Source organism: Pelodiscus sinensis, chromosome 17 (assembly GCF_049634645.1).
Source record: "Pelodiscus sinensis isolate JC-2024 chromosome 17, ASM4963464v1, whole genome shotgun sequence".
Taxonomy (NCBI): domain Eukaryota; kingdom Metazoa; phylum Chordata; order Testudines; family Trionychidae; genus Pelodiscus; species Pelodiscus sinensis.
In genome coordinates, this window is record NC_134727.1 from 39,719,774 (window position 1) to 39,739,173 (window position 19,400).

Below are 19,400 nucleotides of genomic sequence, written 5' to 3' on the forward strand. Positions count from 1 at the left end.
CGTAGGGTAGTTTTGCTCACTTCGCCTGCACACCTAGAATTGGCATGGGAGTGTTGATTGAACCGTAGCAGCCCGTGATTGGATGCTGCAAGGGCATGTGGCTCGCACAACGTTGTGTGAAATCAGCATGCACCTCACTTCACGGGCCCTTGCTTCACGTGTGTGTCACTTCCGTTATGTCGGGAGGAAGACCAGCAGAATCTGGCATCCTTGTGTGTGGTGGGCAACGGTGAACAAAGGGTATGGTGGGCCACACCTGCTGTCCCCCAGTCTGTCTGTGTTGTCTTGTTCTCTTGCGGGGCTACGCCACATGGGAATCTTTTTGTTCGCTGCAGTGGAGGTAGATTGGATTCTCTGGCTTTGTCAGCCCACAAGTCACTGAACCCCTTGAGTTTAAAAAGAGACAGAGGAGACTCAGCACCTTGCAGGATTACGTCTTCGGGGTCTGTAACGTTCCGTCACACTTGAAAGGGGGAATTTGTCACGTTTAGCTGTCTCGGTCCCAGTTAGTTCTCCGGATACCGATCGGGGCGGAGGGGGACCTGGGCCCGCCCCTTCTCCAGGTCCCAGCCCAGGACCCTAAGGGTGGGCGTCCGAAACGCACCGCCCGACCAGGGGGGCTACGACCGCAACTCACTTGTCCCCGGGGATTTCCGACCCCGTCCTGGGCTGCTTCCTCCGACCCCTTCTGCTCCACCATGCCGCACTTGGTTCGGCGGGGCGCCGGGTGAGACTCACCCTCTCTGGTCGCGGGGGTCCTCCGCTGCCAGTCCTGGGGCGTCTGCCAGTCCTGCAGCGTTCCCTGTCCACTGCGCCTACCGCCGCGCCGCCCAGCGGGGTCTCCGCCTCTCCCCACTCCGCTCACGGCTGCCCGGCTTTTGAACTCGGCGCACGTGCCCTGGGCTGCCGGGAGTTCTTCGGGGTCGGGTGCAGGGGAGGCTCCTACACCTGCACCTGCGCTGGCAGCCGCGGCCGAGCAGGCTCGGCAGAGTCGCTCAGGCTTCCCGGCAGCTGCACCCCACGGCGCCCAAGTGCGGGGCTCGGGGTTAGGGCACGCAATCCCCACCGCCCCGTCACAGGGTCTGATCTTGCACCGCTGACGTCAATGAGAATTTTGCGGTTGACTCCCATTGGAGCAGGCTCGGAACATTATCGCTAGATGGATTCATGGTGGTCAGGTCCATCAATGGCGATTAGCCAGGATGGGTAGGAATCCCTGTCCTCTGTTTGGAAATGGATGGCAGGGAAGGGATCACGTGAGGATTCCGTGTTGTGTTCCCTCCCTCTGGGGCACTGGCCACTATCGGCAGACAGGACACTGGGCTAGATGGACCATTGGTCTGATCCAGCCTGGCCGTTCTTATGTTCTTAATATGGCTCTTCAGAGGTACTGGGTGCACCACATACATTCATGTTGCTATACCTACTAAATATGTGAGGGTATGTCTACACTACCCCGCTAGTTCGAACTAGGAGGGTAATGTAGGCATACCGCACTTGCAAATGAAGCCTGGGATTTGAATTTCCCGGGCTTCATTTTCATAAGCTGGGCGCCACCATTTTTAAATCCCGGCTGGTTCGAACCCCGTGCTGCGCGGCTCCACGCGGCACGAACTAGGTAGTTCGGACAAGGCTTCCTAGACCGAACTACCGTTACTCCTCGTAGAATGAGGAGTAACGGTAGTTCGAACTAGGAAGCCTTGTCCGAACTACCTAGTTCGTGCCCCGTGTAGCCGCGTGGCACGGGGTTCGAACCAGCCGGGATTTAAAAATGGCGGCGCCCGGCTTATGCGAATGAAGCCCGGGAAATTCAAATCCCGGGCTTCATTTGCAAGTGCGGTATGCCTACATTACCCTCCTAGTTCAAATTAGGAGGGTAGTGTAGACATACCCTGAGAGAGTTTCTCCGTCCGTCCGTCTGTCCATCCTGTCTGTCCATTTGTTCGAGAGCTCCTCCTAAACGTAAAGAGTGAGGGCCACCAGATTTGGTAGGCAGCTTCCTCGTCTCAGATCTTAAAGCGAGGTGTGGGGCTGGGTGGTGCCCGGAAAACGGGAAGGGGCCTGTAATGGGATTGCTTCTCAGAAAACCAAACAGAAAAGAGGCAGAATCACCAGGCAGGTGAAAGGGGCTGGCTAGGGACGTGTCCCCACATCCAGGACTGCCCCAACCCTAAGCTTCCTGTGCCCCAGGCACCATTTAGGGAGCATGGTGGGATGTCAGCCATCTCTCCATTTGTATGGGAACATTGCTGGCTGTTCCCCTTCATTAGGGAGCAAAGGGAAAGTGCACAGTTTGCTGCATTCCTTACCTGGCTGGGAGGCACAGGGGGCAGATGACTCTGGACCTGCCTCAGTTTAGGGACATGGACCCTTCACCCTGCCCCTTGGAGCCACAGTGGAGAGGTGCTTCTTACCTGGCCCCAAGCTGCTGCAGTGACAGAGGGCTGGGGCAGTCCTGTCTCCCTGGGCCAGCGTGCATACAGAACCCCTCTCCCCTAGCCCCACCTCAGAACAGTAATTCAAATGAAGAAAAACAAGAATTAATTGAGTTAAGGACCCAAGCAATACCAGGTAAATCTTCTAGTAATTTATAATCAAAGACCAGGCTGAGACAGAGATTCTAATCTGAACAACTGCCACGTCTGGTGGACCACAAGCTAAATATGAGTCAACTGTGTGATGCTGTTGCCAAAAAAGCAAGCCTGATTCTGGGCTGCATTAACAGGAATGCTGGGAGCAAGACATGAGAAGGCATTCTCCCGCTTTACTCTGTGCTGATTAGCCCTCAGTTGGAGGATTGTGTCCAGTTCTGGGCATCACATTTCAAGAAAGATGTGGAAAAATTGGAGAAGGTCCAGAGAAGAGCAACAAAAATGATTAAAAGTCTAGAAAACATGAGCTATGAGGGAAGGCTGAAAGAATTGGGCTTGTTTAGTTTAAAATAGAGAAGATTGAGAGAGGACATGATAACCTTTTTCAGGTACCTAAAAGGGTGTCACAAGGAGGAGAGGAGAAAATTGTTCTCCTTGGCCTCTGGTGATAGGACAAGAAATGGGCTTAAACTGCAGCAAGGAAGGCTTAGGTTGGACATTAAGAAAAACTTCCTACCTGTCAGGGTGGTTAAACACTGGAATAAGTGGCCTAGGGAGGTTGTGGACTCTCTACCGCTAGAGATATTTAAGAGCAGGATAGCCAGACACCTGTCAGGAATGGTCTAGACAGTGCTTGGTCCTGCTGTGAGGGCAGGGGACAGGACTTGATGACCTCTCAAGGTCCCTTCCAGTTCTACTGCTCTCTGATTCTCTCTCTCTTTCTCTCTCTCTCTCTCACATTTTTTCTTCATCAGAATCTACCTGTGGATCTGAGTTCTATGCCAACAAGCTCATCTTCTTGACTACTAATAAAAGGATGAAAATGGCTCTGAGCCTTCAGCCGTTGAAGTCAATGGCAGTACTCCCATCGATGCTGGTGGGTGCATGATCAATCCCAAGAACAACAGCCATCCTTAAGAGAACGTGTTTGCTAACAAAAGTGCAGAGAGCCCTGAATTCGATGGATCAAATTTCAATCTCGCAATGGGAAAAGCAATGCCACTGTGTTGGAACTCCATCGAAGACACTGAATGAATTCCATCATTATTGAATTCAGACCCTGACTTTATGTCTCAGGATGCCTGCTCAACAGTTCTGGTCTTTCCCTTGGAATGAATCCTGAGAGTGACAATACAATCACCATATACACTTGGAATGCACGTTGTATGGCACAGTTTTAAGTGGGATCATTTGAGTGGGTATTTTTCTTCCTCTTCTTGTAACACTTCACTATTTTGGTAGACATGTCACTTCAGATCATATCTGGCCAAACCTTTCTTTTGCAAGGGTCAGTCAGAAGTGTGCACTTATTTTTGGATCAATATGTGTTGCAGAAATAGACCCGAGTAATGATTTTCAGACAGCTAAGTCAAGGAAGCATCATCAGCTGTAGAATATGCAATCTTATTTCATGCACACATCTGCCTCTCGGATGATCATGGTTCTCTCTATTTATGGGAATAAAAGTAACCCGGTCTCCTCTCGTTTTCCAGGTAGTTATGCATATAAGTCTCTGGCCCATCAGAGATGTCATTGTAGAATATGCAGAGCAGGTACAGAACAACCGAGAATGGGAGCAAGGTTGGACCAAGTTAAAATTCCATCAACCTTCTCTGCATTCATTGTAGATGATGAACCACCAAAAGAATTCCTGAGAAGAGCAGGAAGGTACCAAGGAAACTATGCAAATCTTTACGGGCTTGTCTACACTACGGAGATGATTGAGCCTCTGGAGGTCGATCTTCTAGTGTTCGAATTAGCAGGTCCAGTGAAGACCTACTAATTCAAACTGAGAAGACTCCCCCATCAGTGCCCGTAGTCCTGCTTGTCACGAGGAGTAAGGAGAGTGTGTGGATGGCCGCTGTGTGGACGGCCCGAAAACACGATTTAAGATATGCCGACTCCAGCCACGTAATTAACGTAGCTGGAGTTGCATGTCCGAAATCTACTTTCCCCTTTGGTGTAGGCCAGGCATCAGTGGGCTTAGCTGGTGAGCACATAACATTTGCACATCCTTCTCAAAGGGTAAACTGCACCCTGCTCGAACAGAGTCCAAGAGAAATCTATTGTCTACAAAGTAGACATTGGAGCATCTTACTGTGCCATTTCCAGTCCAGCCCAGGGACCAGCACTTTGTCAACTGTCTGCAGTAGTGCTGTCTCCAGTCAGTTCGCATGGCATTTCCGATGACGCAAGGGTTCGTGCCTATATTACTGTCACGCCAACCTGCGACTAGTTCACGAGGAGGCAGGGAGAGACTTCACGTGCTGCTGTAAATGCCACCTCGCTAGATGTCAGCTTTGCAGAAAACACGTTTGGTTTGATTATGGTTGAGCTATTGGCTTGTTTGTCGCAGCGCTAATAATGCCTCTTTGTCTGAATCTTTCACGAGTGCAGAGGTGAAGGCTGCTGTAAATTGTTGTTCACCTTTCAAGTCCTTCCTTTCTCCCTGTTCAATATTCAGCAGACAGACTTTCGTTCCCTTACTCCACCATAGCCAATAGAGGATCAACCTCGGATGTCCCGTGAGGCCCGCTCGCCGGAACGCTCAATGTTAGGGTTTTTCTGCTATAGATAACTCGAACCTTTGGGCAGTAGAAGGGGATTTATACTTTATATGTTGATTGCTAATCATTACCAACCGACTGAAAAATCAGACAGTACCTCGTTTAGGGAATAGCTTAATTTCCCTCAGCACGTCCCGGCCCCACTTGCTTTAAAGGACAGGCTCTTCGCTTGATTTTTCTCTTTGGAGTCTTTCAAATTTCATCTTCTGCTGCTTGGGGTTTCATTGTAACATTATTCTCAGCCCTTTTCCTCTTCCATCTATTTTGCCTTTCACTCCATGAGGATGTTCTACTTTTTGAGATGTCAGATGGAAGGACAAAGGGGAGAAAACCTCCACTATTCTTTTTCAAGCCATGAATAGTTTTCCCTTCATTCTTTAAAAGTTCTGGTTCATCGGCAGCCAAGTTTATTGGGAACGATAGCTCAGAAGTTCAGGGAGCGAGTGAAATTGCTGGAGATCAGAGGCCCTCTGCTGTTACTGTCTCCCCTGTTTTAAGCCCTCAATACAAGGGCACCTTTTGGAAGTGTCAAGGTCAGCTGTAGGTCTATTATTATGGGAAAGGAATTATTTTGCACTGGGATCCAACTTCTTGTCATCTTTCTCCTTAACCTACTTGGCTGCTTTGTAGTAGCTGGAGGCTTTGGCTCTATTTCTTCTGGCCATTGTAAATGGTTTGATTGGTGTTGAGCGTCTCATCACGTCTAGCTCCCTTCTTATAAAGAGCAGCGAGCGCGCTGTGTAGAAGAAACCAACCCTTCCATCCAAAAGTTGCCCTCAATTTTCACCTTGTCTCAAACTTCTCATTCCTCATTGATGGTTCCGGACAGAACGAACTATTGGTTTTCAGTAGCCACCGCGTTGCTGTCACTTTGAGGTTGGAAGAGCCAGAGTGCAGAGCCTGCTTTGGATCCAGAACGGGATGACAGTCTCTTCCTTTGGCCCCGGACTTCTTGCAGGGTGGGGGTCCAGGGTTGTTTGCAGCTAGCAGTGCTAGCGCCAACCACACGTCGCATAAGCAGATGCAAGAATATCCACCGAAGCTCTGATACCAGGCCGCCCCTTCTCACTTGCAGCATGTAGTACAGGTTGGATCTCCCTGATCCGGCATCCTCAGGGCTTGAGCACTCCCGAACCAGATAGTTTGCTGGACCACGGCAGGTCAATGCTCCCTGGCTCCTTTCCCAGGGGCTCCCAAAGCTCCGGTGCCCACCTTGTGGCCTCTCTCACTGCCCCCAGAGTTCCCTGGGGTGCCCCTGTCGGAGCTGCCCGGAGGCTGCCAGGCCTGCTCGAACACTGCTGGTCCCACTGCCGCTGGGGTTTCCCCAGGCCTCTCTGGTCAATGCTCCCCTGCTGCCGCCTGGCCCCACAGCGGCCAGGGGCGTTGCTGGGGCTGCCTGGCCCCACCTGGATCCACTGCCACTGGGGATTCCTTGGCCCTGGTGACACGTGATTGGCCACCCCGGCCAGGGTTTTCCAGAGTTGCACGGCTGAGGCTATCAGGCCACTGCTGGCCTTACTGCCTGGGCCAGTCCTGCTCCTGCTGAGGGTTTGCTGGGGTTCTCTGGCCTGGGGCACCACAGCTGCTGCTGGGGGTTCCCTGGCTGGGGTGGGGGCTCCCCGTTCTCCACCTGGCCTTGCTGATGATGGGGTTCCCCGCCTGGGACCAGGGCTCCCAGCCCTGCGTTCTCCCAGCTGGCTCATGCTGCTGGCCTCTGGGGCTCTTTGGTCCAGCAGCGTTCATGACCCTGCTGGACCCCGGGTGCAGCCGGACCAGAGAGTCCTGGATGTGGGAGGCTCAGCCTGTGTCTGCACATTGATCTGTGGCGGGCTGTACCATTTTGTGCACCACTCTCATGTTCTCCGCTCTTTGTTTGCCAATGAACAGCAAAAGTGCCCGGTTGGGCTCACGGGTTTACACCATTCCTGCCTGTTCTTTTCATAGCTCCAATTCTCTTACGGCATGTTTTCACTATGGGCTGGATCGACGGGCAGCGATCGATCCAGCAGGGGGTTGATTGATCATGTCTAGTGTAGACACAATAAATCGACTGCCGAGTGCTCTTCCGTCAACTCCAGTGCTCCACTGCAACGAGAAGAGTAATATCGACTTTAGCGACATTAGCCCCATAATTGAAGTTGTGTAACTTAGGTCAGTGGCCCACAATAATGTAGACAAGGCCTTAGATTTATCTACCTTTCCATCAAGCCACCTTTATTCCACCTCTCACAAGTTGGCATCTTGCTCCTCCTCTGTGCACAGCTACAGCTCTGCCCCCTGAGGTCAGCTGCATCAGCTAAACACACGTCCGACAAGCAAGTTGCTTCTCAGCCTACCTCTTTGCTTTGGCAGGACAAGTGCAAACACCAGCTACGGTCAAAAATGAGCCGTTCACAGGGATTTCCAGTTTTCACCTAAGGAAGTTTGAACCCAGGGTTGAGAAGCTAGAACTCCAACCCCGCATGGCTACCATGCACTTGGTTTCAAGAGTATGCGCCAACGAGTTGGCCATTCTTTCTGGTATCCCCATTAATTGGTTTATTCTCCATCTGGTTCCTGGGTTCCAACGTGGAACCTGTAATTAGGAATAATTGAGCTTTATCCTGGTTTTACACCACGCAGCTCCCCTGGGGTCAGATTTGTTCTGGATTTGCTCTTGTGTGAATTTTGTGTGTCTGGCTGGAGGCACCTCAAAGGGGCTAATTTTAAGAAAACGTGGAGCAGGAAAACCAGGTCCTTTTAAGGGGCATCCAACTGGGCACCCAAGACTCAAGGAAGCCCAAATCCCTTGTCGCTTTTGAAATGGTTGACTTTTCCCACATTACATAAGAATATAAGATTGGCAATGCCAGACCATCTAGCTCCATCTAGCTCAGCATCAGAGCTTCCAAGAGTGGCCACCACCAGAGGGAACGGACAGGACAACTATCGAGTGACCATCTCTTGGTGTCCATTCCCAGCGTTTGGCAGTCAGAAGGTTAACACACAGAGCACGGGGCTGCCTCCCTGACCACCGTGGCTAATAGCCCTGTCCTTCAGGGGCTTGTCCATTGTCTTGTGAACCCATTTATACCATTGCTCTTCTCAACAACCCATGGCAACAGGTTCCAAGGTTGTCTGTGTGTTGTATGAGGAACGACTCCCTTTTGTTTGCTTTTGACCTGATGCCTACTAACTTCATTGGATGGCCCCCACTTCTTGTGTTATGGGAAGAGGTAAATAACACTCTGTTGGTTGCTCTTCTCTGTACTTTTTCCAATTTGAATATATGTTTTTTTCAGATTGGGTGACCAGAACGGCATGCAGGATTCAAGGAATGGGTGTACCCCAGATTTCTAGAGTGTCGTCATGAGATTTACTATCTTATTCCCTATCCATTTCCTAGTAGGGCACATCAAGACTACGTTTTTTTTCTGAAAAGATATGCAAATTTGGCACTAATTTGCATATCTTCTTCTGATCACATTTTCGAAAGCGGGTTTTTCGAAAGTGAAAGTAGTCTGGATGCAGTTTTTTAGGGGAAAAAAACCCTTTTTCGACAAAAAAACTCCGCTCTTCCTAAAAAAAAAAGGAGGTTTATGAGGGTTTTTGAAAAAGAGGCTTTTTTCTGAACCCCCCGCCCGCATCCAAACTACTTTCACTTTCAAAAAACCCGCTTTTGAAAATGCGATCAGAAGAAGATATGCAAATTAGCACCAAATTTGCATATCTCCTATAAAAAAAAAAACGTAGTCTAGATGTGCCCATAGTTACTAACGTTCTGTTAGTTTGTTTGACCGACACTGAACATTGAACAGATGGTTTTTAAAAAACTCTCCACACTGACACCAAGATCTCTCCCCTGACCTGTGATAGCTGATTTCGACCCCGTCGTTTTATGCACAGCTGGGATTACCTTTTCCAGAGGTGGATTACTCTGCACTTATCAATATTGAATTTTGTTTGACATTTTGCTGCCCGCTCGCCCAGTGTTAGGCGATCCCTTTGTAACTCTTTGCAGTCAGCGTTGGGCTTAACTACTTTGAGGAATTTTTTTTAACAACTGCAAATTTTGCCACCTCGCTCTTTATCCTCAATTCCAGGATATTTATGAATATGTCACACAGCATTGTCCCGGTACAGATCCTTGAAACACCCCGCTATTTATCTCTCTCCATTGTGTAAATGGATCATTTATTCCTACCCTTTGTTTCTTCCCTTTTAATCAGTTAGGGTACGTCTAAACTACATGCCTCTGTCGGCAGAGGCATGTAGATTTGTTTGTTCAGCAAAGGCAAATGAAGCCGCGATTTAAATGATCGCAGCTTCATTTACATTTACATGGCTGCCGCGCTGAGCCGACAAACAGCTGATCAGCTGTTTGTCAGCTCGCGCGCTAGTCTGGACGTTCTCCCTGTCGACATCAAAGCCCTTTGTCGGCAGCCCCGGTAAACCTCATTCCACAAGGAATAACGGGGCTGCCGACAAAGGGCTTTGATGTCGACAGGGTGAACGTCCAGACTAGCGCGCGAGCCGACAAACAGCTGATCAGCTGTTTGTCGGCTCAGCGCGGCAGCCATGTAAATGTAAATGAAGCTGCGATCATTTAAATCGCGGCTTCATTTGCCTTTGCCTATCTGTCTAATTACATGCCTTGGTGTTTATCCGTCCGTCTGATAGTTCTCTCCTTTACTATAGTTTCTATCATTTTGCCTGATCCCAAATTTAGGGATATCAGCCTGTATTTGCCAGGATCACTGATTATCTACCTGTGGCCCCTATTGCTACACTTTCTGAGTGCCGCACAAGCTTATAGAATAGTAATAGAGATGTAGCCGTGTTAGTCTGATCTTGCTGAAAGAAAGGACAGGACTATGTAGCACTTTAAAGACTAACAAGACGGTTTATTAGGTGATGAGCTTTCGTGGGCAAGACCAACTTCCTCAGATCAAATTGTGGAAGAAAATTGGCATGACCATATATACCGAAGGGATACAATAAAAAAAAGTGAACACATATAAAATAGACAAATCAGATTTTAGAACGGGGGCGGAGGGAGGTTAGTGTCTATGAGATAATGATATTTGGGGTGATAATTGGGGAAGCTATCTTTGTAATGGGTAAGCTTATGTTTTTAAATTGCATGGAGCAGATTTACGTGACATACTGTAAGCAATGTGACCCAGAAGAACATTCTTTATTTCCTGGAAAATATGGGGTCGTTCCTCAGATGCTCCCTTGAAAGCAGCTTTAATTTGGAATGCTACAAAACAACCATCAGAATGTCAAAAACGTGCCACGGGAAAAAACCTCCGTGAAGTCGGGGCCTGCCCCCACTGTTGAGACTTGCATTCTCACATGGCAACACTTAGCATTACTGCCACGTCGATGCATTGGCTTTTGTAACTGATCCCACCACCCCACCCCACGATTAGGTATTGCTGTTATAAACCAGGTACCTCCCTGTGCGAATGACAGCAGCTGTTAATTCACAAATCGGTCGTTAACCGGGTTGGGGGGGGGGAGGCTGATGGATTTCACCAGGATTACAGCGCTGGGGGTCTTTTACAAAAGTACTGCCAACAGAATGTGGTAGGGTCGTCTTCTAGATAGAAAGTTATTTTCTTCTGTTGCTGAAGTTCCTAAAGATGAATTGAGCACAGACTCAGTGGAATGATACAGTAGCACAGTTACTTAAAGAGAATAGGAACTTTATTATTTTGCAAAATTAAGGGTTCCTTCTACTTGACATCATTCACTGGGTGTCTGAACACTGCGTCAAAACACAGCAATAAACACAACACTGTTATATGATAGGCCCTATACTTTACAGTACCTACAGGGAATCACTTTTTAAAGTCTACAACATGCAGTCGTCTTTTTATATGAGCGTCTGAGTCATAACAATAAAAATGGATAAAAAATAGTCATAAATCTGGATTTTACATCATGCACCGAGCAAAGTCTAAATTAAACGACTGTGTTAAACCTTCTATGGCATAGACCTAATTAATTAAAAACACCAGGGTGAAACAATTTAGCCATCCATCTTTTAGTTTAAGTGGGGACGAGGTGCATATGGTACCTTACTGAGGACGACAAACGAAAGACCCATTGTACATCCGTTTACACTGATCTGATGGAGGGAAGGGTAAATATGAGCCACTAATCAGAGAATCATAGAAGAGACCTCACGAATCATGGAATCCAGCCCCCTGCCCAAAGCAGGACCAAACCCAATTCAATCCTCCCAGACAGGGCTTGGTCAAGCCAGGACTTAAAAACCTCTCGGGATGGAGATTCCACCCCCTCCCTAGGAAACCCATCCCAGTGCTTCTCCCCCCGCCTAGGGAAACAGATTTTCCTAACAGCCAGCCTAGACCTCCCCCACTGCAACTTGAGCCCATTGCTCCTTGTTCTGCCATCTGCCCCCACTGAGAACAGCTTCTCTCCAGCCTCTTTAGAACCCCCCTTCAGGTAGCTGAAGGCTGCATCAAATCCCCCCTCGCTCTTCTCTTCTGTAAACTAAATAAGTCTAAATCCTTCAGCCTTCTTGGTTACAAGGGCACCCTATTGACTCGTCTCCAGCTTCTCATCCTCTGGAATCCCCAGGTCTTTTTCTGCTGACCTCTACTTAGCCAGCCGGTCCCCAGCCTGTGACAATGCCTGGGATTCTTCCGTCCCAAGGGCAGGACTCTGCACTTCTCCTTGTTGGACCTCATCAGATTTTCTTTTGGCCCAATCCTCCCATTTGTCCAGGTCACTCTGGACCCTTTCCCTACCCTCCAGCCTATCTACCTTTCCCCCTAGCTTAGTGTCATCTGGGAACTTGCTGAGGGTGCAATCCATCCCCTCACCCAGGTAATCAATAATCTCTTTATCCCTTCGTATTTTCCATAAAACCCTGGCTTAGTGTAACTGTCTAATAGTGGATAGAAGTTCAAGCCACACAGAACACCTGTAAGAAGCTGGGAGTTACCATACCAAGCCACTGAAACTAAGCTTATTTACAGAGCATGGAGCCAACAAATGGATTGGTGGGGGAAGCAGCACACTTAACGGACTCAAGTGGCATTTGAAGCATTCTGCATAATGTGAAGCACACTTGAGACTAAGCTGAAAGGGAGCCAAGGGTGTTGGAATTGGTTCTTGTGTAAACAAAGAACCATTTGTCGCAGCTTGGTGGCTTCTCCGATGCTACCGTGAGGAAGTCTTCCCGGAGAAATGCTCCCTTCATCTCCCCACCCACAAACGTATCCTTTGACTCTGGGATCGCCTTGCTCCTGTCTTCCCACAACCAACATCCTTAAAGGGAAGTTGGTACCCGGGAGAAAGGAAGTCAGTTTAGGACTGCGTATATTAAAAGTAGAACACTCCTATGAGGTGGACCAATGGGAAAGTTCATGTAAATATCATAAACGTTGAAAGCGTGAAAGCGCATTTCTTCCCCAGGGCTGGAAAAAGTGTGAGCAGCTTCCCTTTGAATGGTGCGTAAGGCCCCTGCAGGCAGACACTGGGGGATAGAGAATAAAGTACCACTGTTGAGGCCCTGGCTTTTGACTTTATAAACAATTCCCTGAGAGTAACCTGCTTACTCGTGCAGGGTGGAAGGGCTGGTTTGGGGATTTAGAACCACAGATCCTCAGCTAGTGCAGCTTTGTAAATATTTGCATACTGTGTCTTTCCCCCTCAGGAACCCTAAATAAGAATAATGCAATGCCCCTTTTGGTGCTGAGCAATAACCCCTCTGTCTTAAGGGCTTGGCATGGAGGAGGTCTGCTTCTTATGTCTAATCTTTGGTACCCCTTGCACATGGGGAATGGCTTATACTCCGTGTCTTCAGAGCTGGCCGCATCTTCCTTTTGGGCCTGTGGTGTCCAACCGGTTCTGAAGCAGTAGCCACTAGCAAACTAGTAGCGAACTGGCCACATAATTCTGAAAATGTAAATAATGTTGTGAGCCAACGAGCCGCCCGCAACCGGCCAGAGAGCCACACGTGGCTAACATGTGGGACGCTCCAGCTTGCTGCAGAAAATAGAAACCCTTCAGTGGAGGAGTCGAGGATGGAGGTCATGGCAGATAATGAAATAATTGTTGTGCCGCCAAATGGGCATCTCTCCAGAACAACTGTCCCCAAACCTCCTGGCCTTTCTGACTGCACGGCCACTCCCTGTTCTCGAAACGGTGTGTCCTGCAGCCTGAAGAAAATGGCCTGCCATGTACCTAACTGGCCATTATTACACATACATACCTTTTGGTATGCACAAATGAGTCACTGGTACGCGCAGTCCCACAAACCTGTCTTTGTAAATCAGGCCTTAATAACTGGGATTCAAATCCTGAAAAACACTTAAGCTCCTAACTGGTGTTCTCTGTCAGTGGGGCGCTTGGGAGGTCACACAGGAGACAGTCAAATGCTACTCAGCTGATTAGCAGAGTACCCATGGCTAAGTTTTGTTTTTATCGGTGGTGCACATTCACACCTGCCTTGGTGCACTTGAAAACATTATTCTGCACATGGATGGAAAAAATCCGCACATGGATGGAAAAGATTAGTGGGAATGTTGGCCCTAATTTAAAGAGCATAAATACCTAGGAAGATTGGGATCCTAGAGTTTACTGTACCTTGGACAGATGAAGATCTGATTCAGAGGGACTTGGACTCTTGGAAGCAGGCCAAGTCCTCAGCTGATGGGATTCAGAGATGTACGCGCGCCCCTGTCACCAACAAATGGAGCTGGACACCAGCCCTGGAGACAATGAGCCAGAGAGACGGGGTGCCTGTGTTTTCAGTTCTTCTCTTTCACGCACATCCAGTCCCCAAAGCTCTGGCCGAGGGAGTCAGATCAGACCTAGGGAGCAAATTCTCCTGCCAAGAAGCATCTTCACTTTACATCATGCACCGAGCATGATGTTGGGGGGTAGGCAGAACTGGCCCCACACGGTCACAATATGGGGGGAGCAGAGAAGTTGGTGTAACGCTACCTTTGCGGCACCCCCTGCCCTCTGGGACACCCGGCTGAGGTGTTCTCACCTGCAGCTTGGTTCCAAAGGGCCTGATTTTCCTCCCACTTGTGCAAGTTTTACATCAGTCTCATTCCAGTGACTTCTGGGGTAACAGCAAAGAGACTGGAAAACGCATCAGACTCCTTGGCGGCAAAGCCGGTGCATTGTTCCAGCGCTTTTCGGATGTGTCTAAAAACGAGGGACGAGTTAAATCCTGATTTTGACTCGCTTGGAAAAAGCCTTTGTCAATACAAGCCAATGACCCTCTGCCAAAAGAGGCAAATGAATCCCAAAGAGACAGTCCTAACTAGAAGTCGAGCAGCAGTATCCCCCTGTTCTTCTACCTTACTGGCATTCTATATTTATTTATGGACTCTGAGAAAAATCCACGACCTTGCCTGACTCACATCAGGTGCGCCTCAAAGCAGACCAGCTCGTGAAAGAACCCCGGTAATCTCTCCTTCCCATTTCTTTCATGTGGGCACAGGAGCGTTCAGACCGCCTGGAATATTTTTTTTTTTGGCTGGGAGGGGGTTGAAAGACATAAATCAGCGAGCCGGGGTTCCAGTCCACTGGTTCAGCAAGGCGGTGCGGCGCTAGTCTTTGTTTTCCCTGTATGGCCTGCTTTTGGGGGCCAGCGGGAGAACCGAGTTCCAAACCGCACACCTTACAAATCCGTCTGGCCGGACACTCCGGCAGCATTCATTACCAGCCGTAAAAATAAATAAATAAATAACGCCACTCGAGCAAGCAAGGTTTCGGTGCTGCAGCCCAATTTTCCATTGCAATAGCCCAATTAACGGGCGTGTGTTTGTTTTACAAAGCTCCAAGCGACAATAAACCAGGCAGATACACAGGCTGCAGAAAGCTCCGTAATTAGGACAAGGTGTACAAATTAAACCACTCTTTTTAAACTTCAAACCAGCTAACTTCTGACATACTGTATTGCTAGGGCTTCTGGGACCAAACCCAATTAACATCTTAGTATTTTATAAGCATCGTTTTAATTGCATGTGTATGCTATCTTCTCTCCAAGAGCCTTTCAAGGTGCTAGCCTTGGTGCAGATTTTATTACTTTAGTGATTTAAAGCTACTCTATCTGTTCTTCCCGTTAATAATGACTAGTGCTACTTCAATTGCTGGTCCGACATAAAACGGAGCTCTCCAAAGAATTATACGTTAAAACACTTACATTTAACTTTATTATTACATTTTTTAATTCACCCCCGATTTGAACATTACACCTCGAAATGTTTTATCAAACTGTCAGCTTTATAAGAGCAGGAAGAGTGAATGTTTTACTTTTCAGCATTTTCTTACAGCTCAGCTGCTTGGCCAACATGCAACACATTCTGTACCAAGTGACATTCTCTGGTGTTAGTTTATCCCAGAGTCCTAAGGAAAAGAGGAGAAGGGGAGGAAGTTTAAGTATTTCAGGGATGGCCAAAAAAAAAAATAAAAAATTCCCCCTCTAAAACTTTTAGCTGGGCCGAGATGGAATCTTCCTTTTGTTCTTTCAGGGTGGGCAACTATCCCATTTTGTTTGATCATAGCATGTAATTTCGAGTGACTATATACTAATGTTACTCTCATGTAGGGTTTCTGCTGTCTGGGTACAAATTTTGGGACTTAAAAACGCAGAGGGTTCCTTCCGGAATTTTTTTAACCTTTTTGCTTGATTGAGTAAATCCTTACTTCTGTGAGACCTGGACTACATGAGGCCCTTAGTCTGAAATTATTCCCCCCAAGGTCGATTTTATAAGTGTTATGCCCACACTCCCAAGCCCGTTATTCCGGAATAAGGGACTGCAGAAATTGAACCCTGTAGTCCTGTTTTTCCTGAGGAATAATGCCATTCGAATTTGTAAAATCGGGTACCCAGAAGTCGAACTTAGTAAATTCGGACTAATCTCCTAGTGTAGACATGGCCTGAGTAGGTATATTGACTGCAGTGGGATTACTCATGTTTGGAAGAATTGGGCCCTCACAGAAACATTGGAAAATTCCACAGAAAATCGGATGCATTCTAAGGAACGTGAATCCCTATTGCTTTAATTGCTTTCTCTGTACAATTCTCCCAAGTGCTATAGTCCTCTGTAAGCATCTATTTTTGGAAACTCACCCTGCACTGCAAAGACCAACTGAGATTCTAGGAGAGATTTTAAAGGTATTAAAAAGTATCATGGGAAACGCCTCCCCCATCCAATTTATGAAACGACGTATAAAGCACATTATCATCTCCTTTCTCCAGGACCATATTTACATCCTTTCTTTCAGCCTTTTGGGGAGGAAAAACACACAAGGATGCATTGGAGCATATTGAAATGATAAAACAACTAAAATGTTGACTTTATAATACCGGCCGCCAATCTCAAAATATTTTTCCTCTTTACGAAATGCAACTTTGGGTGACTAAGTACTCATGTTACTCTCATGTAGGCCATCTGGATACAAATGCTGGGTTTTAAAAACGCACGGAGGTCCCTCCTGGAATATTTTGAACCTTTTCACTTGATTGAGTGTCTTGTCAAACAAAGCTGGCAGCAGCTCTCTTGGAACTGCCTGAATCTATGCAGATATGATTTCTATCATGCCTTTATTATGTGTAGCCCATAATAAGGATGAGCATGTATAAATCATCTCTGGCTGGCACTTAAGATGCAATACTCAAAGGAGAAAGACAGTTCTGTCTTCAAATGTCTAGCAATTTCAGATATTATACAGTAAGTCTCCCCAGAACCAGACAACCCTCAATTCTGTGCATCCTCCGGTGAAAGAATGGGACTTTCATACCTTCTTGAAAGAGTCACCTGAGAGGACTGTGTGGCTAGGATGTGCGGTGCATCACCGGGATGGGTGTGTTGAAGTTCTTTTGCAAAGCCCTTCTAAGAAATTTGCAAAGAGATGAAGATTTTTGCCTCTAACAGTCCTCATATAGAATTTCTGTGTGCATTTGTATAAACGTATGCACATGCGTTTTCCTTGCTGTTCTCATCTATGTTCTAAAACATACACAAGATGCACTACGCTAGATAATGCGTGTGTTTGTGTGGGCAATCTAGCTGATTTGTAATATGTAAAATTAAATAAATTTAGCGATGCGAGCAGATCTGAGAAATTCTTACAAACGCTGACTCTCCCATCTCTGCACTATCTGAACTGGTCAAAAGTAAGTTCAAAATATCGGACAAAAGTTGTTTCCTTTCTGTGGGGATCCTTTTTTTGTATACGTTTCTGAAAGTAGATTTAAAATGTTTCCCTAAAAATCTCTTCCAAAATCTTTTTTGATTTCTTTTTGGTTTACTGAAGAATCTTAGTTTTCAGTTTGAGAATGTGGGGGTTAGTAAACAAATTTCATAATGATTTCAAAAGGACAATGATACAGGCTTTAAAATTCAGAGAAAAGGGCACAGAAAATGGAATTTTGGATAAGGTCCGCATTTTTTTCATGAAAAATGCCCATTTCTGATTAAAAGTAATTTGTGGGAAAATTTTTCACCAGCTCAAACACTAATACATACACACACACACACACACACACACACACACACACACACACACACACACACACACAATTTGTCAAAGAAAAGCTAGTCTTAACCTCTTTACCTCTCAAATTCCACACACTCAGATGTCATTATGACAAGAATTTATGAAACTACCATCCTTGATTCTCCAAAATTGTATGTAAATCAGAGACACCTATAAACACAAGGGTGGTTATAAATGGGAGGAATCCTTTTTGGAGCTGTGACGGCGCGTTGGGGGTTCCCCGTCTCCTGCACCCCGAAATGGCACAAACAGACTGTACCAGCCAGTGGAATTGAGGGTGGTTTATTGCTCCTCCAGCACAGCGCAGCACAGATGTAATCTGGTTACAGGAACTGGGCTAGGAGGCCTCAGGCCCCCTTGAGATGGGGGAGACTGGGCCCCTAAACTCCAGCTCCTCTCCCTAGGCTGTCTCATCCATCCTCACAGACAGCCACCAACCAACTCACTCACTTCCAGCCCTGCCCCCCAGCCAAGGCAGCATTCCACCTTCCTTTGTTCCTCTCCATGGGGGGTGTCTGGCCGCTGGTTTGCATAGTGACTCATCCTGTTTTGCTGGGTCGTGGTACCCACGGCAGCCAGTGGGGGTTCCCCCAGAGCCAGTACCCACGGCAGCCAGTGGGGGTTCCCCCAGAGCCAGCAGCATAGAAACCAGCCAGGTACCCCCACTACGTCACAGGAGCTATGATTTATGGGGGCAGAAAACAAAACAATACCTTGTCCGAAGGAACTTTCAATTGAAAGTGGAGTACACAATTACGAGCTCTTTGTAAAATGCAGCAAACACAGTGAAGTATGTGATTTTCCACTGTATCGGAGGAAAGCAAACACGATAACAGCTATCCTGGGGAATGATCTCTAACAATGACCCCTAATGTCACTGTTCAGTGTTCAATTGCCTACCCCATTGCAGACGCTGGACAATCACATATGTCATTGTGATGGTAACAATAGAGTGTTCACCTACCTTTACCTAGCAGAGGCTGCCTGCTTATCATGAAAGGACATTAATTTGGCGAAGGGAGGTTGTTAATAACGGTACTTTAAGATGCCGGCACCACAAACTGCAGATTTTGTTTGACAAGCGACCTTAGAAGACGAACACCGTCTTACTCAGCAAATGTGCTCTCCAGGCATAATAAGAGTCTATGAGGAGTAGGAGATCAGGCCAAAACTGTGGAAAACTCTCATTGAATGGTGTTTTTTACCAGGTGCTGTTTTCATGACCTTCGCTTTCCGGAGTATTACATCCAATTCTGGGCCCCTCATTACGGAAAGGATGTGGATGCATTGGAGAGAGTCCAGCGGAGGGCAACAAAAATGAGTAGGGGCTGGAGCCACATGACTTACAAGGAGAAGCTGAGGGATTTGGGCTTGTTTTGTCTCCAGAAGAGAAGAGTGTGTGTGTGTGTGGGGGGGGGGGGGGGATTTGATCGCAGCCTTCAACTACCTGAAAGGGGGGGGGGGGTCCAAAGAGGCTGGAGAGAGGCTGTTCTCAGTGGTGGCAGATGGCAGAACAAGGAGCAATGGTCTCAAGTTGCTGTGGGGGAGGTCGAGGTTGGATATTAGGAAAAACTATTTCACTAGGCAGGTGGGGAAGCACTGGGATGGGTTCTCTAGGGAGGGGGTGGAATCTCCATCCCTACAGGTGTTTAAGTCTCGGCTCGACAAAGCCCTGGCTGGATGATTTAGTTGGGGTTGATCCTGC

At 47.6% G+C, this 19,400-nt stretch overlaps 1 long non-coding RNA gene across 1 annotated transcript; it reads right to left on the bottom strand.

Moving 5' to 3' along the window:
- Window positions 1-11,533: 11,533 nt before the first annotated feature.
- LOC112543878 (uncharacterized) lies at window positions 11,534-19,016 on the bottom strand. Its single transcript, XR_003087158.2, has 3 exons — window positions 18,409-19,016; window positions 16,266-16,421; window positions 11,534-15,538 (listed from the first exon to the last, which is right to left on the bottom strand). It is a non-coding gene; the product is annotated as an uncharacterized LOC112543878 (long non-coding RNA).
- Window positions 19,017-19,400: the final 384 nt, after the last annotated feature.